Here is a 25,174-nt window from a genome sequence, read left to right on the forward strand (position 1 = left end):
CAAAAAACTGTATAGGAATTTCTAATGAAGCCACAGCCAGTTCATTAATATACATATGTTTGAAACTGCAGCCCTAACAATTGATTTCTTTGCACTGAACACTGTAATATGTATTGTCATGAGCTATATGCCCTCAGATATTTTCTGTGAATTACAAGAAAATTATGGACTGGAGAACATTTTATTATTGTGTTTTTCATCCAGAAATACAGGCTTTCACTCCTGAAAATTGAAAACACTGGAAATTAAAATGTAAATGCATTTATCAAAAGAAGAGGAAAAATGAATTCTGAACTTTAACTGCTTTTGCATTTTACTTCTTCAAAAGGCAATTTTGATATTTATATCTCAAAAGCACAAGGCTCTGCAATATCTGTTTGCATTCTTACTAATGAGTGACTGGCTATTTGTTGCTGGAGGTCTGAAGATTTGTTTTAGTAAAATAGTATTGAAAACTGTGTAAGTGTGTCCGTGTGCATGTTCTGAGAGACAAACAAAATAAGTATACATTTATTTAGTGTTTCTCTCCTTTCTGTTAAACATGTTCTTTGTGTTTTTAACGGGTCAGTGCCATGTTAGATAGGATGTGAGTTACTCATGTCTTCGTAGGCAAGAAAGACAGAGAAACAGTGATATGACTAGAAGCTTCTTTAGAATGAAGTTTAGCACTTGCATTGCTGCTGGATTTTTCTTCCCCTTAACTTCAGGAAAAAAGTATTGTTTCTTGTTGGCATTCTGACTTAACTGATGAGATGTTAGCAGCTCCTAAGAAGAAAATCCATATAATGAAGATGACTGTGGGCTCAACTTCCTGCAGAGGAAGAGTGCTGTATGAAGTGTGGAAGCAGGCAGGCTATGCAGCGAACTGAGACAACATGAGCATGTGGTGCTCCTGTGTAATGTACAGAAATAAGAGGTTGATAGAATTATATGAATGGAGACCTTGCCTATTTGTGCAGTCCTTACTGTATACACAGTCAGAACAACTGACTCCCTGCAGCTAGATTCTATCCAAATCCTCTACAAGTGACACAGGTAGAGAATAGGTAAATCCTTTTTATAGTGTTTCCCCAGCTCTTGTAATCCTTTTCTCTTTCTTTTTCTTGACTTTGTAAACATAGTTTTTGTGGTGTACACTTTCTGAACTCCTCCATGCTGGGTAACAGTGCCAGACCCGCTAGACTGAAGTGAAAAAGCTGATGGACTTAAGGACCTGATACTGAATCTCCTGCCCATGTGTAAACACAGAAAAGGCACCAGAAGAGCAAAAGGGCACTACTCTTCCTTGCCTCCCTTACACTCATCCCTAGAGACTCTGGCCATGTGGATGCCGGTGTGGTCAGACACCACGGGTCTGCGAGCTGTTCTGTTCTGCTTCCCTCAGCTCTGTACAAGTACCTCCTCCCCCAGAAAGAAAGGAAGGGGACCCTCACCAGAAAGATCATGTCCTCAGCTACAGCCTCTTCAGCACAAATCATACCTCCTTGTGGTTAGACAGAGAATCCTCGACCGGGCAGTTTTTACAAGATGGAGGACATTTTGATCAGTCCCTCACAACAGCTGTTGGTTCCTCCTGCCATTGGTGTGGGTAGATTGACCTCCATCAGGGCAGAGAAGAAGGACGAGTGCCAGTTTTGACTGCCCCTGCCACAACATCGTGGTGGGGAGGGGAAGGCAGACTTGGATGTTTTACACGTAGGAAAATGGCTATCACAGACAAATTGTGACCAAGGAAAAGTAATTGCTTTTTAGGATCTCAGATGCTGAAATGGTTGAGAATTTTCTGTGTTCATATTTCAAAGGAAATAGCTTGTCAAGTAAAGAGATTTTAAAATAAGTATCTATTTATGCTAAAAATGTTCATAGCATTTTTTTTCCAGAATAAAAAACCTTGTTTCATTATCTTTTTATAAAATAAGTGACTCAAAATTGTTCTTCTTTTTTTTTTTTTTAAAAAAAAAACCCAAACAACCAACCCTTTATTGTTTGTTCTATTTATGTATCTGATATTTCTTTTTACTTTGAAAGGAAAATTACTTCAGTGCTTCAGATAGTGGAATATTCTGGGCTATCAAAACAAAATACAACAGTCACAATCAGAAACATTTTGCTTTAGCATGTAAGCAATTATTTCCATAAAATCGTTGATATTCTTAGGATTTAACAGGCATGTTTGGTGAATTTATTTACATCTTGCCAATGTTTTATGCATTTCTTGTTCCAGTTTCATGTTTGTTATTTTTGTTCCCCTCTTTCTTGAATTTATGATTAATGTTTCTTTAGGCAACAAAACAATACATTCCAGATCAAGAGTTATGCAAAGTCATAGGATTTTTTGAGAAATAAAATGAGTCAATAAAATATCAGCATTCATAGCAAGTCTCCTCTACATACAAGAGTTCTTGTAGGCAAAAGTTATGCTTTGACTAAAATAACAACTGCCCAAAGAGGAAAGGAAGATTGAATAACCAGTAGGTGGTTATGGAAAATTCCAGTTACTACCTGGATCTGGGTACAACTGATAAAGAGGACAAAAGAACTAATGGCATGGATTTAATGGATCAAGCTTTTCTTCTGCAGTTCATCTCTTCATTAATGGCCCATGAAAAGTGAAGACCAGGAGATTTGGACCAAAGAGCTGCCAGAGACTAAACCAAGCATTACCTCATGAAAAATTGCATCATTCATGCTTTAAATTAAAACTTTATTGCCATTGTAAAAGGTCCGTGAGTTACCCAGGGAAAATAAAATATATGCCTTTCAGAGCGTTGTCATTATTTTTTCAGCTAAAGAAGAAGTGTCTTTTCCCCTTAGGACCAGTGTGAAGTGAAGCTCCCCATAGGCCTTCCTCAGCTGAGGTTCCTGGCCAAAGACTATTCTAACTTTTCTATCCACATCTGGTTCTTTGTTCCTTTTGTAAGAGATGAATCAAGCTTTGAGTCACATCCTCAGACCTTGCTTTAATAGTAAAATAGAACTGTATTTTTTAGGGAAGTAAGATAATAATTTTCTAGGACAAAGATGGTACCTTCTCCTCCTGCATATAGCACAGGAATGCAGTGGGAGGAAGCCCTCCTGCTTCAGGCAGTTTTTCCCCTAGCTGCTCTACACCTGACAGGAAAATACTTTGAGACCCAAATACCAGCTTGACCCACAAGAATTCTGGTTGATGGTTTTTGAGCTGCAGTCCCCTAAAAGAACAGTTGTGGGTCACTGCTCAGTGCCTGTGGGTGGCAGGCAGGTATCTGTGGAGGGCAGCCAAGTAGTTTTTGTTTGAAGCAGAATGTAATATTTTAACGAAGATTCAGAGATTTGGAGCTCCCTGCTGTGCCTCAGGAACATTCAGGTCCAGCTTCAAAGTATTGGTGTGTGAGAGAAATACCTTAATAATTTTTGGGAGCAGTGGCACAGCTTAGCTCTAAAGAACTACTTTATGCTGCGTAAAGTTGCCCACACAGACACTAAACCACAAGACCTCCTGTTTCTGAATAACAGAAATACACTCAGCTGAGAAACTTGGGCACTAGTAATACAGAGGCAGCCTGAGAAACAGCCACTCCTCTGTCAGGAGTGGGGAATGCAGTTTTGTAACTCTTCTGCTCAGGAATTAATGGGGCTGCTTTCCAGTACAAGGATCTCCAGTAAAAATGATGCAGGTGTCTAAAATAAGCAAAACTAAGGTGCATATACTGAAAACTGTATTTTTGAAGTAATTTTCTCAGCTCTCACACATGGAAGGACCTAAACTCTAGAGCTGCCTGAAATGATACGTGATGTGTTGGAGTTTTTTGGTGTTTTTTGTTTGTTTGTTCGTTTGTTTTTAATGGTGGAAGCTGGATCACTTGTGAAGAGTGTCATAGACTCCACCTCCACTTCCAGCCCCACTGGAGATGGTTCAAACCCAAATCTCTCACCTTTCCCTGACATGAGAGGCCCAAATGCTATGATGCTGGTACAGGAGCCAGAGTGGGGTGTGAGGGGGCAGAGAGCATCTGTTGTCTCTCTGATTGAAGCTCTTCCACTGTGCAGAAGAAAACTTCAAAATTGAATAGATCAAAGAGGAAGTATGACTGTATCATCTAGCAGTTCATACAGTCACCTGGCACAAGGAAATCTGCATGCCATCCTTGCTCCTACACAGATCTGCATGCTCCTATATGGAAAAATCAATGGATAAAATAAAAAAACCCAACTACCTGACCCCATGTCCTTTGTTTCCACTTCTTGCTTAATTGGATTGTAAGTGCTCTGTGTAGGAGGAACTCTTATCAGAAGTATGAAGCTTTTCTTGTTGAATGGAAAGATGAAAACATGCTCAGTAAGCTGCTGTATCGGTCCCATGAGCTAAGCTCCAAGCTGACATGATGATCCCACGAAACAAAGAGCTGCTTATAAAATATGTCTTAATTGCAGATAAAGTATGAAATCAAAACCCGTTGTTGTTGGTGGTGATAACTTCCATGGATGCCTGCTACTATACACAGTGAAAGAAAGTGCAGGCAGCCTGAGACACTGCCTGACAGTCTACGCGCAGCACACACCTCTTAGAAAACATTCAGAAGGATAAAAACTCATCGTGTCCCCTCTCCCCATCTCTGTCTTGTTCTGTGTCCAGCTGAGGCCTGACTGCATAGACATCCCAGCTTACACAGCCAAGAAATTCTGGTCTCAGTGCCTTGCTGATTTTGTGCAAAGATTTTATGCAAGCTCTGCTCTCTTTCCTAAATTTGAGCCTTCTGTACTTTACTGATGTGCATTTACAGCTGGACAATTTCCAGTATTGAGAAGCAGTATGCAAAGATTTTCATAAGGTTAGAAAATGAATCTGAAACTTAACAAACCATTGTTTATCTCGTTATATGCATCTTCAGAGAGCCAAGAGCAACCTACGCCGTGCCACTCTTCTGTGGATTAATTCATGGCTGATGAAAACAGATTGTTCTTAAAAGAAAAAGCTCTATTGTTCGAGTGTCCCATCTTGAGTCTTGCTGCCCTGTGTTACTCACTGCCTGTAGGAATCACAAGACCTTTGAGGATGCGGCTGCCAATGTAGCCTCAGTGAGCACAGAACCCTTTATGCCTGGCTAACAAATATACTTAGAGGAGCATTCACTTGTCAGCTGGCAGGTTTTTTTCCCATTTTGTCAGATGGATGAATGTCATGGCAGCCAAGGACAGATGAAGGTTTGAAATATTACAAGCAGAAGCCTTTCGTTAAGATAATATAAAACCAATTTCTGCAAACATATCTCTGAGGAGGAAATAGGCTAGAGATTATCATGAGATTTTTTTCTAGCTGTAAAATTTTGTTAAGATGCAGTCAAAATGGAGCGAAACAAAAAAAACCTCACTCAGTAAACCTATCAAACTTAACTCAGTACTAAAACTTCAGTCTTTCTTAGGACAGTTCTGTTTGAAATTGCCACATCATTCAATTTTAAGAGATTTGCATACCAAATGTAAAAAAAATGATTAACTGGAAACTTCCCCCCTCCACCCCTCTGAGACATATGGTGAGACAGCAACAGAAATGATGGATGTAGTGGATGATTGCTTGCTGAACCAGTGTGTGAGAAACTATGCTAGGAATAATTCATGTCAAGATATGGTCTTAACTAAAAGGCATATTAAAAAAAACATCTTGACAGGTTTAATATCTTACGTGATACACACAGTCCATGACTTCTAAGGCATGTGATTATCTCAAAACATGATATTTCAGTAGAACTTCAATTTTATGAAAAGATCTCAAGAGATGCTTGATCTAATGTTAAATCAACCTTTCACAAAATAAAGGAAACTTGAAGTCATTCTGAGGTATGATATGGCATCATCTTTATCTAATATTGCTTCAAATCAGTAATGATTCCCTGGGGAAAGTGGAATAACAATGGTATAAAACTGGTGAAAGTGACCCAATAAACAGGATAATCAGGCATTTTGGATGAAAATACGTTTTAATATAAAAAAGAATTTACTGCTTTGCCATGCTGAGAATCCACTGATACCAAAAAATATACTATGTCTGCTAATACAGCAGACATATACTTTACATGTATTTCTGTCTCCTGTATTTTATTCAAAGGGAAAATTTTACAATACCTGAAGTGATAGAAGATTAAGCTGGATGTTTAACAGGTATGAAAATCAGGTGATACTAACAGGTAAAACTGGCATCGTTCACTGTTGTGATTAGCTCTCATGTACAGAGAATCAAGTAAATTACAAAAAGGCTTTGTGGTTGTGAGAGACCTAAGATCAGTAACTGTGGCTTGTAAGGTGGCCACTGACTTGTACCTCACCATGAGCAGAGATCCTGGGCATGGGGACAGGTTGAGTTACCGCTGCTGCCCTGGCTTGGAAACCTGGGTACACCAGTTTTCCCATGTCATTCCTTGTTGGTCTCACAAGTTTAGGAAGCTGTTCTTGATCAAATAAATGGTTCTGTATTTTGCACAGTCAGTGGTCAATGAAAGCAGCTAGTAAGTAAAGGATATAAAATATCTTCTGGTCCATAGTGTTTTACATTGAAGGACAGCATCCCTGAGAACTGAAATTAAGAGAGTTGAGATCAACATGTAGAAGGGGCCAAGTAATTCAGGTGTATTTAATATAAGAGATGACCAGTACAGGTCTTTCCAAGGGTAGGTATAAAGAGGATTGCTTCTTTCTCTCCCTCATCTCTCTCAGATGTGCATCTGCTTGATTTTTGAAGTGAAATTGGGTCAAATTTAGCAAACGCTAGAGGAAAAAAATCTTATATGTTCTGTACTGACATGGAGCTTAACAGATGCTGACCAGATGGAAAAAGCCATCTTTTTTTTCAAATGATCTAGTATTGTCAATTGAAAAGTATGGAGTTCTGTGGATTTATTGTGTTCCCCTCTGAGAAATCTTGCTGGTTCTAACCAGTGATGTTTTTATATTTCCATATCTTAGGCAAAGGCTGAGATTTACCTCATGACGAAAGTATAACATACATTCCTGCAAACTAACAAAGCCATAACATAAGCCCTGCAGTAACATTCAAAATACCCAGTCCTTTCTTATTGCCGTGTCACTTTACAAGTCTTGAAATAATAGAATCCCGATTATAAAATGGCAAACCAAAATTATTTCCTGTCTACCAGTAAGTAAAATCCCAGCTTCCTATGTCTTATTAGAAAGGGTGTTTTCTGCCAATGGCCATCGTGTCAACAGCTTCTTATTAATGCCTATAATCGTTTTATTTTATGCCTTCCAACATCTCCTAACTTAAAGACTGTGTATTTCTGTGCACAAGCAGTTAGACACAGCAACAGAAGGGAACACAGTTTTAGTGGCTCTGAGAAAGACAGTCTGATGGCAAACAGCCTCAGCTTTTGAAGAGTCTGACTCTTAAACTGAACTGATTGGTGGAAAAAATATGCAAGACTCCCAAAGAGTAATAGGTAAGAATAATGGAAAGGTGACAGACAACTCAGAAAAATAAATACATCAATACTTGAAGTAAAATAGTAGCAGACTAACTGTAGAATGTTAAAGAAATCCAGCCTTTTATCAAAGAGTTTTTAACATGTTCACTGTCATGTGAAGGAATAGTTATATATTTGGTGTCATAAACTTCTCTAAAATCACCTTTTTGCACTCATATAAGAGATGAAAATTATTTCTATTCAGTTCTCAGAGGGAATTTAGACATTCAGAAATTAAATTTTGAAATCTGCCTTTGTAAGGAAGCATCAATGTATTGTAACATTTGAGAAGATAATTCAGTCAAACTACCTTTTTGAATTTTCTCTTGGAACTTACTACCCAAGAATCCTGGTGTGCTACGGGAGCCTAGTGCTTGAGAAAACAGAGATGGACAGAGTGCCCAGGTTCCCAGCTGGTAGGTGTGTGGCATGCTCTTGGCTTCTTCCAAGTCCACAGAACAAATCATTTTCCATTACCTAAATGTCTGACCTTAATTAGCTGCAGAGCAATCTGGGGAGACAATTAGGCTGTGGTCAAGGACAAGTACAGAAAAAAGCAAAACAGCCATGAAGGGTAGTGAAGAAAATGTTTGTTAGTTGAAACTCTGTCATTAGGAGGGTGAAATTGAATGGCAAACACACTTTGATTCATGGTTTGGGGCAATATATAAAGCTAGGATTAGTCAAAACTTTGCTTCATCTTTGAATTTCACCTTTAAAATTATTCAGATCATTATTTCTTCCATGTGAAATAAATTCAGAGGTATCTGGATCAGTAAATTTTCTATTCCAATGTGCAAATTTTGATATTATTTATTTATTTATTTATTTTCCTCCTCCTGAACTGTGCAAAATAACATGCAGGATGAGATAATTAGATCCCAGTGGTGAATCTCAATTCTTTTCAGGTTACTTTGCTAAGCACATGAGCAAACTGCAGCACTTCTTATAAACCAAGGGCTAATAAACTACACCAAAAAAGGAGACTCAATCCTTCCAACTGGAACAGGAAGGTTGATACCTTTTTGTTTAGGACCTCAGTAAGTTGAGATGGCCCATTCTTTCACAGGCACTTCTCTGTGTTTTGGTCAGATTCCACACATCAGTGAATTTATATGTGAGCTGAATTCAAGCTGAAATAAAATGGAAAACAGAAGCTCAGGCAGCAACATCTAAGCAGTGACAAAGTACCTTACCATTTTGTCTCTGTTTCATGTGAGCTTAGAAGGCAGAAACAAACAGAAAGAGGTGAAGAAGTAACAAAAAATGGTGCAAGAGTAATGAGTTCCCTGTTTAATGTACTCAGCAATAGCTTACAGCCAGAAGATTTCTGTGATGTGTTTCTCTGAAATTAGAAAGGTGTAAAAACAACCCTTTGTTTTTCTAGTGGTCCCACAGGATGGGGTACAGAGCTGAGATACATCAATAAAAATTGAATTAGGTTTACAGCTCTGCTCTATTACCTAATTATAGCATGCTTGGAGATATATGGTAATTTATCAATAAAGAGAAAGCTATTGAACATGTTAGTCATAGGCTTCACACTGAAGACTATTTTCATTAATCAAGAAGCTAGATACTTACCCTCACCACTTTACTTTTAAAGGAAGGTAAGTTAAGTTTCTTCCATGGAGCTGGTCTGTCTAATGTCCTACCAGAATACACATGAGTTGAGAAAAATATATTTTTTTATATGCAGACCATGTTTTCAACTTGTGTTAGTCTAGTGACTCCAGCGAGTTTGCAGCAGGCTGGAAGTTCGCTCTGCATGTTGTATTCTGTTTCACCTATTTGTAATGTGGACAACACCAGTCCTACATATAAAAAGTATTTGGTAGGTTGCAAATAAAGCTACCGGATGCTTAGGGAAGGAGAAGTAAAGATTGCCCAGGCATCTTTACTTCTATCCCTTTGTGTGTGCTTTTTCATATAGTCTATAATTATGTGACTATATTTAAAAAAATGTGGGGCGGAGAAGAGCATGTGACCACATATTTATATGCATCAACAGGGAAGAAGGAGGTTTTTTGGGTCAAACTTAATTATGACTCTTTTTAAGTGCCTAATTTTTCCATCAGTTTTCTGCTCAAGTGCTGTTGTATCCTTTCGAAGACTTTTTTCTTTTTTTTTTCCCCTGTGAACTGAGGACATGAGAGTACATTTCAGCCAGATAACACTGCGGCCGTGCATCTTCTCTCTTCCACGTGGTATGGGCTGTGCGCTACATCTGCTCATAGGTAGGTGCTCCCTTCCCCTATTTATTTTCTCTGGAAAATTCCTCACTTTCTAGTCAGTGTGCTATAGGCTGGCCAGTATGCACCTGGACATTACCTCCGGTCCCTCTGCCACAATGTTCCTCCAGAACCATCATTTTACTTTGATGGTGGCAATCTCTGAGTTTATGGTCTGTGCCAGGGATACAGAATAAGTAAGCTATGCCAGCACTGAAAGGTGGTGGTGCAGCTGCTGCCAAAAGTGAGTGTAAGGATGAGAGTGAAGAGAGTAAATTGTCTGGGACACAAAATTTACAATTGAAATGAGGATTTCTCTGTTGACTGTTGACATGTCATCCATCAACTATTTCTGGCCTTAGGCAATGGCCATGCTGTTAGCCTGTTAACAACTTCAGTCTGCTTCCTTCTATTTTAGTTCAATTTTTGCTTCAGTAAGTTTCAGCACCTCAAAAAGTGAAGCTAAAAATGGATGTGAAGCTTTTATTTGTGGCTGCTTCATACAATGGGAGTCACCCACTAAAGTGTAAAACATCAGCTGCTTATTTATTTTCTTCTTACTCTCCTTACTTGATGTGTTAGGCTTGGCTGCATAAATGAACCATTTTTTTTCCTTCTTTAGAGTATAACTCTTTTTTTTTTTTTCCAACCCTGAAGAAGCTTTTCCTTCTCAACTCCCTACTCTCTGAGGCACTATACAATGTGTTCTTCAGATTCAGAGTCGCCAATTGCCTCCAGAGCCTGAAATCTTTGGATCACCCCAGTTTCTGAATTTTCCTTCCAATTTATCTGTCTTCTGTGAATGCAAACTTACAAACCACCATCTCTTAAATTTTGCGTGGTTGTGGCATAGTCATTTTCTCTAATGCAGCACAGTTATTTCATCATCAGTTACCATGTATGCACCAGGTTAGTGCTCAGCGTTCCCCAGAGCTCGGGGGGCTCCTGATGAGGAGACCCAGCACCCCATCTCCTGTGCCAAGGCAGAGACCAAACACACAGTGCCCTTTCAGATTTGGAGAGCAGTGGAAAGAGGGGATGAGTTTTCCATCTCAGTGTTAGAGATGAAGAAACCTTTCTCCACCCTCGTCCTTTGAAGGCACCTAAATTAATTAAACATTATTTAAATCAGAAATAGAAGAGCAGCACTAGCACGATCAGAGGTGCTCACATAAGGGAAAGGAATCCTGTGTACCTATTCATCTTTCAAAGGCTTTTAAAAATATATTTCATCTGAACCAACCAGTAAAACAAGAATCATTCTGGCAGCCAGGGCTGAAATGGAAAACCACTTTATTTTGCTTTGTTCTTTTATTTTGCAGCAGGAACTCTCTAAGGTGGGCATCTGAGTACTGTTTTGACTGCAATTTGATTTGTTTTTACTCTTTCATCATCATCTGCTACAGGAAAATAGTTGGGCAACTGAGTGTAAATTTCTCTCCTGAAGATGGCATTTGCTGGGGCCAAGCCAAAAGCACTATGACGCATGACTACAGTTGCATAAGTAGTTTTACATTCATTAGCTCCTGTTGATTTCCTCAACATTTATAGCTGAAATAATTTTCCAAATAGCTCAAACAAATCATTCTGCTTCTTCATAGGTGCATATTTTGTAAGTTCTTAAATTCCTGCCTGTGGAAAGTTGGGCTGTTTATCCATTTGTGGTGCTTTTGAATACTGAAGATGAAAAATATCCAGTGATGTGACAATGGCTGTTGTCTAGCATTTTATTTCCACCTAGAGAACGGTAAAAACCCTCATCAATAATTACTAAAGCATAATGCTGGCGACCTCTAAACACTGACATCTCCCACAGAGTCCACGAGACTAAAAGTAATAAGAAAAAAATTAAAACACTCCAAAGTGCTGTTTCTCCATTTAGGATGCTTAACTCATGCTAGTTTTGATTAGACTTTTTTGGACAAGTCTTTTTTTTTTTTTTTTTTAATGCTTTAAGCATATTGTTTCTTTCTAATAGATAGTAACTGTAATTGAAACAGCTAATGCAAAATCTGCAAATTTGCATGGATGTACTGCTGTCTGTGGTCGCTAGTTTCATCTTTCAGAATGAATGTGCAGATAAATGGCAGCTATAGCACCTTAGCAAAATGGGGCCCTGTGTTTGAGAGACTGACTGTGAAAGTAGAGTCTTAAATTTGAGCATTCTTTTCTTGAAATGTCTATGAGTAGTTTGAAGTTTAGTCATGTAAAATTTATTTGTGAAGTTTTACAGTCTGGTCTCCTTTCTGTGTCATTTCGAGCTATTTACAAACATGGATCAAAGGAAATCCAGTCCTGTACAAACAAAAACATTATTAATTTTTGTCTCGCTCCAAGAGCCTCTGTACTGCTAATTTCTAAGCTTATGGATCAAAGCTGATAAAGAACATTAGGTATAAGATGTTTTCTGGTGTAATTCTTTTACTTTGGAAAGTGCTTGGTGATTCTGCTCTGGAAAGCTAATTGAGAAGGGAGTGTTTGGGTCTTTTCAGCAGAGAACAACTCACTTCCATGTTTTGACTACTTTTTCTTCCTTATTGTTTTAATTGAATGAAATGCCAAGTAACAGAATGTTACCGCGGACCAGCATTACTGGTTTCAAGAGATCAGCACTGTAGTCCCACCCAGCATTGTTAGAGCTTCTGACAGCAGTGATAGATATCTAGAGAAAAATTTAACTGTTCCACTTCCAGGAAACACTTTGGTATGATTTCACAGAACATTTTAGCAGCCTTTAACAGTTTTCTGCTCAGAAATCTTGTGAGGTAGAGCAGGAATCTTTGTATCAAATAGACCTCAACAGATTATTCTTCTGTGAATGTACTGAAATGCATTTTGCAATCATATGAGGTTCTAGCAACTGCAACATCCTGCAGCAAGTCAAACTCCAGATAAAATGGCTTAATTTTAAAGCTAAAAGACTTATGCCATTTGATTTTCTTTCAGAGTTTAATTTCTCTTATCATTTTGGGTTTCATTCTATCTTGGATTAGGATTTTTTTAATTAAAGAATTATCAGTACAAGAGAAATCCAGTGCATGCCCAGCTGTATTTATGGGATTATACTATTTTATTTGAGGGAAAAAATAGGTAGTCTTATGATTACAGATAATTTGCTGTAATGCTCTTATTTTATAGCAATTAATGGGAATAAAGATGGAATAAAATAACAGGCAGAAAAATCCAGTGTTATAATCCATATAATGGAGCAAATAGAAGAGAATTAATGGCTGACTTTGTCATAAGTTTGCTATTTCCTGATTTTTAAACATTGCTATTTGTAACCTGAGAGTTACATTAATGCAAGTTTTTATATGCTAGTAACTTATATTACTCAAAATTTTATAATGGCAGATTTTACAGCTGCTTAATACCTCAGTCAGCACTAATACAAAAGAATCTCAAAATGGGACAAAGTTTATACTAAGTTTTAATGAGCAGCATTCAGAAGTCCAGAGGAGTCCTATGCTGTTTCGGACTTCTTGGTCTGAAAGTGAAGCTGAATACATCACCCAAGAAAGCTCCTTCTTTTAAATGCTGAGTTTTCATGAATTTTGAAGCAGCAGCCTTCTGTGGCTTCATAATTTTCTCTCCAAAGTTAGACGCTAAATGGAAAAGCATAAAATTGTTAAAATAACAAAATGTAAATTTAACAGAAAGTTTATGTTTTTAGGGCAAATCTCTGGAGAATCTGTATTCTTCCAGAACGGTTTTGTCTCCACTGCAGAGCTGACATGTGAGTGCATTGGTTATATATCATACAATGAAAATTCTTAACATGCCTCGAATGTCAGCCAATGATGACAAATAAACAGCTCCAGTTCATAATCTAGTTTTTTTTTTTTTTTTTTTTTGCACAGGGCAGGAACTGAATTTGAATTTCAACATATGCCAAGGAGGAAATGCCCATCAGGATGCTAGAACAACACAGTGCCTGCTGAGATTAAATGATTCAGTGAGCACCTGTAAACTGTGATTCAAAGAGACATGAGATTATTTGTGTAATCACTCAAATTTAAAGAAATAGCAGGACCATTTTTTTTGGCACTGTTAGCTTCTCCCACAAAATATATGTATTGTCCTGTCAGCACAACCTGTCTGCTTCTGTAACTCTTCCTACAGCAGAAATGCATATCTGTCACCTCAACAATACAGCAGGGAGCAGATACTGACGTTTTTACACTGATGTGATATTTGTCCACCTGCTTTGTCCTGAAACCCTGTAATCTTGAAATGACTGACAGCATCAGAAACCTTGGGGAACTGTATCATTACTGAGGCAAGAATCCCATTTTTGTCCAATTCATTTGCTCCATTTAGTTGTCGAACAGAGGACTGATCTGGACTGCACAGCAGGACTGGATTCACCCAGAAAATGGAAAGTGAACTTGGGTGCAGATAATCCATTGCCTCACCTGGAGCCCATCCTCTGCCCGTGCAGGCCCAGAGTTGTTTTCTCAGAATAGTCATTCTCACACATTTTTAAACATGATCTGAGGCATTAAGGATGCAAAGATCACCTGTAACCTATGAGTTACAGTCCTTGGCTCCCAAAATGACCTAGTGCTTTTTGGGAAAGCGTAAGTCCTGGCTCAGATTTCTACTTTCAAAGCAGGCTTTGGTGTCTCATGACTTAGTATGCCGGGCTGGTAGCCATTCTCCATGGGTATTCCTCCTGTTGGAGCTGTTCAGCTATCTTCCGTTCAGGTCAATTCTAAGTTAAATACTAATTGGTCTGACTGAGTCTATACACCTCTGGTAAGTGCACTCAGCTGAGATCTAGGAAGCTGAGGTCTCAGTCCCTGTTAAATGTTTAATGCTGTGTGCACAATAAATATCTCCCACAGGAGGGATCCCCAGCATAGAAAAGGCAAAAATCAAATCATCCAGAAGAGCGATTTGAACCTGGCTCTTTGACACTGCAGGGATGCTCTAACTGGATTATCAGATCCTGTGAGGTAGAACTTCCCTTGCTTTTTTTGCAATCAGAGTAGAAACATTTAGCTCCAGGCTTATGGATCACAGTCCCAGGCAATAAGAGAAGCCTCCCCACCTCCCACTAACTGTGGCAACTGATGGTCAGCATTGTGCTGTTCTCCTCTATATTTTACTGGAATGGAATGGAATGGAATGGAATGGAATGGAATGGAATAGTTTTTTTAGCTGGAAGGGACTTACAACGATCATCCAGTCCAACTGCCTCAACACTTCAGGGCTTAGCAAAAGTTAAAGCAAGTTATTAAGGGCATTGTCTAAATGCCTCCTAAACATTGATGGGCTTGAGGCATTGATCTCTAGGAACCCTGTTCCATTGTTTGACCACCCTCTTGATAAAAAAAGCTTCCTGATGTCAAGTCTGAAACTCTTGTGTTTGGCAGGTTGTTCTCAAAATCTCCACACAGTGCCTGCAGCTCAGAACTGGGGATCCCCGCGGCAACATGTCACGTAGCCAGTGGAGAAGGCTTGGGGAACCCTGCTTCAGCCTTTGTTCAGGAAAATCCTGAGAAATTTGCTCAAGTAAGTACTGAGCAAAGAACGGAGACTTCAGAGATATCAGAATCTGGAAACCGGTATGAATCAACAAGAAGATGAAATTATAAAAAGCTTTCTTATTGTGCTGAGGAGAACATAAGGGAGCTATCTCCTACCAAACGCTGTCCTAAGTAACTCCTGACTATTCATTTGGCTGTTTTAATTAATTAATATTTAAAATAATTTAAAATATGCATGTCCTGGAACCTTTGTGTCCATCCACCTTGTATTTCCCAGTTGTTCCTACTTCATACACGTTGATTAGTATCACAGAGGCATAAAAATGGGTTCCTTTGAAATGAAACTAAACTGGAAGGTGCTCTCCAGAGGGATGCCTCACCCATTCTCATGCTAGATCTGGACCTACAGGGTCATCCTAGAGCTTCTTGAATTCAAACACCAATTTGTGCATTGTGCAGCACTGAGCAATTTGCTCTGCAGATCCACTTCTGTTGCACTCAAAAAGCCATTTCGGACTTCATTCTTCCTGCATCAAGCTCATCAAGAAGGTCCTTATGTGGCTCTGAGCACGTTTAATTGGTACGGCTTAGCTGAGGAAGCTGGGATCACTGTCTCCTTGCAATAGCCATCACCTGGAAGAGTAGTGATCATTCTTCCAGTCACCTATGGCTATTAAGGCTGTACATTTCCCTCCTGTGCTCCCTTTCTCTACACACCACACAGAGCAACAATTGTCTTTGCAAAGGATTCTGCAGTGGCATCAAGTTAGTTCATGCTCAGAATTGTGTCACCTCTTCAAAACTGAGCTCTGCCAGCTGACTTGCAGTCTGGCTGCCTGCGGTAGATGACTGCTGGCTGACTACATCCTGCCTGAACTCCTCTGTCTTCCTCTTTGTGTGAAGTTTGCATGCTATTCAGCCATACTTTTATCTCTTAACTGCTCTTTTCTTTTTCACGAAGAAAGGGACAAGATAAGGAGGAACTGATCAGTTTCCTTGATACCCTTCTTAATTGTATGGACTCAAATCAAATCTCTTCTATTTTTTTTTGCTTTTATCTAATGCAGGTATTGAATGAATAAAATTTCATCTTGAAGTGCTGAAACAAATGATTAGAGTGTTATTTAGCTATCAGGCACTCTTACGGGTCATGGATAATTAACGCATAATCTGACTGCAAGTAACATTTTGAATTATCTATTGATATCTTTTATTCTTTTCATATTACAAAAACTAAAAAGAACCTCCCTCCTTTTTTCTTTTTTTTCTTTTCTTTTTTTTTTTTTTTTGATTACAGAGTAGCTATGTGCACAGAAGTGCCTTTGTGAAACCAGGGAATTCTATGATCAATCCTAACACGATATGCTATTGACAGAACTAAAGACTGTGAATGCAAGATGACATCTGAGTGGTATTAGCAGAATTTATATTAAATTAAAAGAATATGAATATTTAGAATAATGTGATGTAGAATAATTAACCAGACTTTTGTGCAATAGATGATTCTGCGATTCAACTGCTTGAATAAGCAATGAAAAGTGGGTTAAAAAAATAAATAAGAATGAAGCTTTTCTTCACCTGCTACTGACATATAAAATTGCAAAATAGCAAATATTATATTATGATAGATCTTTCAAGAGACTACATCAGTTTTGGAATGATTGCTGACTGTTACATTTGGGCTGAATTCAAGAGGACACAGTATTTTAGAACCTGATTATCTCTCCTAACTTGCTCCTTATCTCAGTGGGTAGAATAGAGGTAATAATTAGAGAATTAAGCTTTGCTCACTCAGTCATGAAGTGCACAAATTCACTTGCTGTTTCATATTTATTTTCCAGATGGAGGAGTTTAATTTATTTTGCTTTCTGCTGTGCCCACACCTGACCGACCAAAGCAGCTTCACTAAGGTCCCACTGATCTCTACTGTTTAACCCCTGTATCTCTTCCTATTGCTTTGCAAAGCAAACAGCTTTCCTCTGAGGTTTGTGCCAGAGCTCTTTAGATGCAGCTGCCAGTGAGTGCCATTCCTGTTGACCCTGTGAATCTGATAGTGCATCCATAGACTACATTCACATTCCCTCCAAAGGAAGGAGAAACATGAAGAGGAACCCAGTACAAATGGCAGGGACTGCTCCACATTCAGCAACATGTAAATCTTATTTATATCATTTTACCACCACAGTTTCTCGTTATCAGATTCATAGGTCACAATCATTTTGCTTTAAAAACCCAACAGCATTCTTTCCAATGGGCAGAAAAAATAATATATCACTGAGTGATACAGATGAACAACAAGAATGTGTTCTTTTTATTACTATTTTCTATCTGAGTCCAGATGGTTTCTGTGGTCCCTGTAGGTAAAATGCTGTCTGTGTGAAAGTTGCTGCTGGCTCTCACAATGCAATGTTATCTTCTGAACAGTTCCTTAAATATCTGCAAGGTCAGAGAGATTAAATGTTCTCCTGGGAACTCAGGAAAAGTAGAATGTCAGCATCACCTTTCGTCCAAGTGAAAAGTTAAATGACATTTCCAGTGATATTGATTAGAGCATCTTTGAGTGTCAAAACAGAATGGTGATTTCAATATCTGCAATGAAATGTAAAGTTTGAAGCAGGAGACTGTAAAAGCAGACAGTATTTCAATTCAGAAGAAATTCAAGACTGCAAATCAGGAGGTATCTTTCCTCAGACTGCTTGTGTCTCATTCCTAGGCAGCTGCATTATTCTCTCTCCATTTATGCAGGTGAGACTGTGGACTGAGAGGACCGTGCTCAATACCACCATCCTTTCCTCATCTGAGGTACCTTCTTCCCTTGCTTGTCTCCCAGGCTGTTGTGCTGGGGCAGAGCACTCTGTCTAGGATGCTCTTGTGCTGCATTGTCAAAAAGAATGTTCCAAGCAGTCTATGAAAGTCATTACTTTTAAGATACATTCATCTCATTTCAATTCATAATGTAAGCCAAGTCACTCCTAGCCCCAGAAAGCTGGATCTCTGGCTGTCAACACAAGTGAACTGCTATTGTATTTGAGAGCTGACTTCTGAATATTCTGTATGACAGCTGCTTTCAGTGACTCAGGAGAATGTATGGAAGGAAGGGCACTGTCTCTCTCTTGACTGTTTAGCATATAATTTGTTTCACATCATGTGCTTAGTACAAACACTGTCCCTACAACTCTTCTTGCATTAAACAGAGCAACAAAATGAAAAATGCAACTTTCCTTCAGGGTAAACTTCAGCTGCACTGAAGGCCATGGTGATATCCTGATTTCCCAGCCAAGAATCCAGCTTACTATTTTTTTTTCCCTGAAATCAGAGAAGTGCTGAAATAAGGAGTTACAGACAGACTGTTTTAACTTCCAAAGCTGCAGAGGAGGTTTTGGCACCAGAAATAGTGGGGGTTTTGCCGACTCACAGTGAAGATGACAGTGCTAGGAAAAGAGAACTAGAGAAAAACAGGCAGAGAGAAGACATGCTGAAATAAGTCTAGGGAGTGCATTGTTTTAAAAGTGCTTTGAGTGTGACCCATCCTATAATGAATACAAATGTATCTTATTCTTTTTGGAATATAATTTATACTGCAATTCTGAAGCAGTAAAATTGAAAAAAGAACATTTAACAGTACAAAAAAATCATCTTCACATTCTAACTTGTTATAACTCAATTTGACTTCATTATTAATAAAGTAATAAAATAATATTAATTAATGTTCTGATTTTCTCTATCTTTGCATAATTGGTAGATGATCTGTGCACTGAGCATTTTTCAGTTTCAAGATTATCTCCAGGTTCAGCTCCCAGGCTCTCATTTGATCTTTTGTTGTCCTTCTTGACCTTAGTCTTCACACTCAAATGGCCATTTAGATTCTTCTGATTGCAGTTGAAGAAAGAGAAGGGAGGGGAGGTTTATCTTTAGCCTGGCCCTTCTGTAAACCCATATTGTTCCTTTGCTATTACAGAAAGAAATTGGGGTTGTAAAAGTCTGCATTACATTGATCGCCTGCTGGGGTTCAGGCACATAATGGGTTTTATTTGATTTCACTTACACCAATGTAAATTAGAAGGAGTTGCATTAAAGCTATCAAAAGAGGCAGCTGCATTATACTGGTGTAAGTGAAATAATAAGACCCCTTGCATCTCCCACAGCAGTAGCTATTTCCCCATTGCCATGCTCTCCTCTCCGTCGTTGAGTTAGAATGGTACAAGATATGTTGGCAAAAATAGCTTTTCACATTCTTGTATGCATATCCAGCAAAATTTAGTCTAGCAAACTATCAGGGTGATTACTTAAATTTTATGCAGGGATCACTGCAGCAGAGGGATGTGTTCTTGCCAAAAGGAAAAGCTTAGGAATGAACAGAAAAGGGAACTGACAGCCTGGCAAGATGCCATTTTTTGTATTCTTTGATTTTCTAGGACTTCAGTAGTGAGGCAAGTTTTGTTGTTTTTTTTTTTTTTTTCTTTTTTTTTTTTTTGTTTTTTAGAAACACAGACGTCCTATTTATGACATGCAAGACACTGTCCTGAGAAACTCTGGTTGTGAGGGCTCTGATTTCCTAGGGTGGGTATTGGCAGGTAGCAGAGTGGAGGGGTTACAGAGCTGCACAAGGGTAGCTGCCTGGCCTTGTTGAGTTGCAATGGGAAACAGCATCTTTTGTCTCTAGTTTTCTGATGACATTAGAAACAGAAATGGATCTCATCTAAATCTGTGGCCTCCTCTCAACTCTGAGGAGGTTTGAAATCTGAATGTGGTTCTAACAGCTGAATTAAGATCTTTGTGTCTACAGGTAGGGCATCCTCTCTGAGGTTAGGGTCACAGAGAGCAGATGCTGAAGGAACTGGCAGAAGGTCAGTTCCTGAGTGTTTGCTTAGACACTTGGGGTCTGTGAATCCTATTAATCCTGAAATATAAATAAAGACTTTGCGTCTTCTGCTTTAGAAAATTCTGCATGGATCCTGTGTTGATTTCAGTAGCGTAGAATCGGGAGCTAAGGAAATATGTGAATGCGGGCCCATGCCGATGTTTTACATCATTTTCTACAATGTGCAAATGCCAGGTAGGGTTGGTAGGATTTTTTTGGCTTTTGGAAGGCACCCAACATGAGAGGCATCTCTCCTAAGTTTAGCTATCAAACCCCTGTGTGTCTAGTCTAAGCCAGCCACCTCATCAACAGAGAGGCAAAGGCATTCACAGACAGCAATTAATCTAATTCTAAAATAGAGGCCTGAGATAAGTGATCTGAATGCCCCTCTAGAGGGATCTATCTGACAGAAGACAGAGCACAGACAAGGAGTGTAGACAAAAGGCTTAATTTCAGACCTCTGAAGTTAGGGAAGGCAAATCCATTCGGGGTCATTCATGATCAAAGATATTTAACAGGTGTGGAAAATACAGATGGACCTGGATGTCAGTCTGTGTAAGAACAACTGTAGATTACAGCGGAAGCTGATGAGCACTGAAGAACCAACATGCTGTGGGCACGTTGTGAAAAGCTTCCTGAATGCTTTGGCATTTTGGAATAGCTTATTGTCCTTGGCTCATCTGGATACGATACTGGTGATTACAGAAAAGATATCTGGACAGCTTTTTGATGCAAAAAAAGGTGCTAAGAGCTCCAAACCAGAGGTGGAAAGAGAGATGTCTTCATAGAGCCTAAAACACAGATGCTGAGGAACAACTCACTACCAGGTGTTGCAAGGGCCAAAAGTGCCTCACAAAGAGATTAGATTAATTCATGGAGATTCAGGCAACTCTTACACAGAACTGGTTGTACCAGAAATCCAGTGCCAACATCCAGCTCAGGAAGGCCCTGAAACCTCAGAGCTGTAAAGGGAAAATGTTCGTTTGAAACATTTATTTTTGCTACCCTGACCACAGACTGTGGTTACAAACAGGTTATTGAAGAGCTGGGCCTTTCACTTGTCAGCTATAGGTCTCTTCTGTCCCTAGTACAGCTTCTTAGACCCCAGTGGATCATTTTCTCAGCAGTGTTTGGCTTCAGAGCCTCACTCTCCCAGGATGTTGCAAGTGAAATTGGGCAGTGATGTGTCACGACATTGTCACATTACAATAGCGGCTCATAGAAGCATGACACAAAGAGCATCCTGAAGGTTTATAAATTTTCTCATTTGGAAAACTTTTTGCAGATACTGTGGGAAACCACAGAACATGTTTCAGGTCTCTTGTTGGCAAATTATTGCTGAGTTTTTTGCAAAGCACTTGTACAACCAATAAAAAGTATTCTCTACCATAGACTGTTCTCATTCTAGGATATCTTGGATTTGTAATGTTGGGTAGTGACAATAATGGAAATCAATCTAGTCTCAAATATTTTATATCAAATGGCATACCCTGTGAATTTCTTGATAACAGAGATCAGGGTTTCTTAGCATTGCTTTGGCTTGTTGCTTTGTTTATACGACACATTTGAGGTTCTTTTAGCAATACACAGTGACGTTTGTGTTGAGAGGTGGATCATCTGTATTTTTAGAAGCAGAATTCCCCTTTTGGTAAATATCAGCGCTTGAGATAAAATGCTTTTGTCAGATCTTCATAAACAATGAAACCACTGAAACTTTAATTGGATTATTCCTCGATTTGTCACTACCTGGTATTTCTCTTTTCCATAAAAGAATCTCAATTTGTGCTTGGGGGAAGCCAACCTATTTTAAAATCCAATCTTCCTCCTCAGATAATTTCCCTTTTCTATGAATAACAGTATTTATTGATTCTTGTTCTTTAACTAAAGCTTATTAATTAGAGAGGTATTTATGAAGCGGCATGGCAAATATGCTGCCCTTAAGCAAGATCACTGTGATCTACAAGTTATTTTTCCTGCTAGGTTTAGTGAAAATCAGTTTTGTATAACCACTTGTTACAATTCTCCACATACGTCAAGACTGACCACATGGCTTCATCCAGCATTTCTTACTTTCCTCATGTTGTGAAATGACAAACCAGGAAAGATTAAAAGCAAAGTATGCATAAGTGACTTTTTTGTTTTTTTTCCTGAGTTACTTTTCAACAAGAATTTGTTCACAGACCAGCTACACATGGAGCTCCCTCGCAGGGGGCCAGCAAGCGAATGCCAGCAAGTTACCGGTAAGGACCCTGACGAAAACAGCTGGAGCAGCCAGAAGAATGACAGCATAACCTTGCGGCTTACGTGCTGTGTCTATCTTCTACCTTTTCTAAAACATGAAACTGTAGTTTGAAAAATGTCCATAAAGATGTAGATCTTTGAAGCACATATGGACATTTAGCTCTTACTGAGGTTAATTATTGTCTAATAGGATTGTGGCCCAACAAAATAGTTAGCCACCTAACTCTTACTCACTTTTAGATGTTGAGGCTTATCTGCCTTTAAAAGTATTGACACAGTTTTAAAGGTGCAGCTCCTGTGTGGTGCTAAGGAACTGAATCGCAGGACACGAGAGACTGGGCACAGAGTGTAGGGCAGCGCTTGGGAGCGATGAGCCTGTGCTCTGCCTTGCACCAGCACTGGTGCTGCTCTGACCAGTTCCTACCCGGTGGGGGAAAAAAAATCTCTGTTTGTACATTTGTGTATGCATGGGCAGGGGCTGAGAGAGCTGAGTGGGCTCCCTCGGAGGTCAAATAACTCCTCAGGGACTCAGACAAGCACTACAGGAGCTAAGAAAACAGAACTTGGGAGCATTCAGGGGACTGTGGCAATTTAAATGCTGTGAATTGTAGCCTTAAAAGTGAGGCAAGGACTGGATCTCAGACTTGGCTTTAGAGAACTAGTGTAATGTTTTTGTTTTTGTTTTGTTTTGTTTTGTTTTGTTTTGTTTTTTATGTAGTTTTGCATTTTCAGGGCCAGGCTGTTGCCCAGAACCACATGTGGCCATCTGCTCTGTGATGTGTTGAGGCTGGGTGTCTTCACTGCCTGCATGGAGAGCCCTGCATGAATAGCTCAGGTACAGGCATCTGCTCTGCAGATGTCTGCATTTTGTCAAATGAGACTTGAGCTCTGGCTCTGTGTTAGGTGGCCAAAGTAATCACTTGGATTGCCTCCACAAACACCAGTCCTATGCTATAGTGAGTATAATGCAGATTTCAGGATAAAAAAACCTGACAAGGAGAATAATATGTGTAGGACTTGGCTTTTGTTTGCGCTAAGCCTGACTTACATTACACAGATGTTAATGAAGATGCCTTACAAATCTATTAAATGCAAATTAATCACAATTTAAAACAGCTTCACATGGCCTGAGTGATATATGGTAGCTTAAATGTAAAGGAAAGTGTCACTCTGGCATGCTCGTCTTTTAAGAACAACAACCTGTTTCACATGGCAGCCTGCCTCGTTGAACCTGATTATAGCATATCTTCACAACTTCTGCTTAATCCAATGCATGATCCAGAGCACTGGGAAACCGGCACATTTGCTCCCTGTTTCAGATGAGTAAGTCAAAGAATGACCATTATCTGCAAATGTGGGATAAGTGGAAGGAAATGGTGTGAGGCTGAGCAGCACTCAGACACTTATCTTCCACCTGTAGCTGTGGTGAGAAGCAAAATCAGGTAATGACAAGAAACAGCTGCTGAAGACCTTGCACTGTACCATGTTAAGAGTCATTGACTCAAAAACACGTCTGGTGAACAAAAGCTAGCATATGTATACAGTGCTGAAAGGGAAAAGATGTCTTTTCTCCTCTCTTTCCCAAATTTGGGTAGGCTTTCTGGTTACTAAAAATAAGAAAACCAGGATGTACTGGGAATGTGATCTGTAACTGAAGCTTGTAAGTGGAAAATGACGAGCACTAAATTGTAGTTGTAGAGACAAAGGCTTATTTATTGCCACTGACTACATTAAAAATCTGCAGTGCACACAGAAGCCAAACTTCAGATCTTGTCATGCTTAATAAAATATTGAATTAAGCGGAAGTGAAACTACCTGCCATATCTAAAAGATAGTCTCAATGCCCTTTCAATGCTTTATTTTAAGACCAAGTACAAAAGGTTTTCACCTTACCGTAATTAACTTTTTATCATTAAGATTCAGAAAAATTGAATTGTGTTGGACACAGGTCATCATAATGAGAATTTAATGGATCTGTATTACTATGCAAGTTAAGCTTTGAATATGTGCTAAATGCATTACATTACCATTGACCTATGCAAATTTCCATCTCTGTGACTCTTTTTCTTCACTGCTGCCGCATTAAGACCCCCTCTCTCTCCTCATCTCCTTAAACAATGATTTCCTCATTTTCATATTAATTGCATCAGTTAACTGAGATAATGCTCCCACTGAAATGAGCAATAGGATGAATCACTGAAATGGTGCAGTTATTCTTTTTGCTTAACCAATTTCACAGGACCTTCACAAAGAACTGCCTTAATTTGACTTTATATAATTGCTTATCATTAGGCACAGCAGCCCCATGAAGTACCTTTATTTATTTAAGTCTCATCTCTGATTGATGGAAAATTAGTCACTTGCATATCTGAGGAACACAGATTGTTCTGCTACCAGGCAACTTCGTTGTAGAATACCCTGGAGAACTTCAAAACAAGCAACCGCTAATGCATGCTGAATATAAAACACAGGGAAACAAAGTGCAACAGCTAATGACATCCAGGAGTTCCTGTAGAACAATCATGATGTCACAGAACTGCTTTACCTGTTCCTCACTAAATTTCCTTTGTGAAAGGGGAAAGACAGACATATGTTGTTTCAGGAGAGATTATATATCTGGCTGTAGCCACAGATACACTCTGCCTGTTTTTAACACCAACAGTGCCTGTCTGTCACACAGCATGAGCACTGAAGGTTATAACATCTCTCCTTTTAAAATTAACAAAGCGCCCTACATGGTTTGGAATTCACTCAGAAAGCTTTAATCCACTTCTTATTTTTAATATTCTTAAAGTATTTATTCAGGGCTGCTCAAAGGAAATGTTCACGGTTTTCTTCTTTGTAAGGAAAAGGTTGCGTGTGGGGAATTAAAATTTCTAAGGCAAATTATGCTGT

The sequence above is a fragment of the Patagioenas fasciata genome, chromosome 4 (genome assembly GCF_037038585.1).
Source record: "Patagioenas fasciata isolate bPatFas1 chromosome 4, bPatFas1.hap1, whole genome shotgun sequence".
In the NCBI taxonomy this organism is placed as follows: Eukaryota; Metazoa; Chordata; class Aves; order Columbiformes; family Columbidae; genus Patagioenas; species Patagioenas fasciata.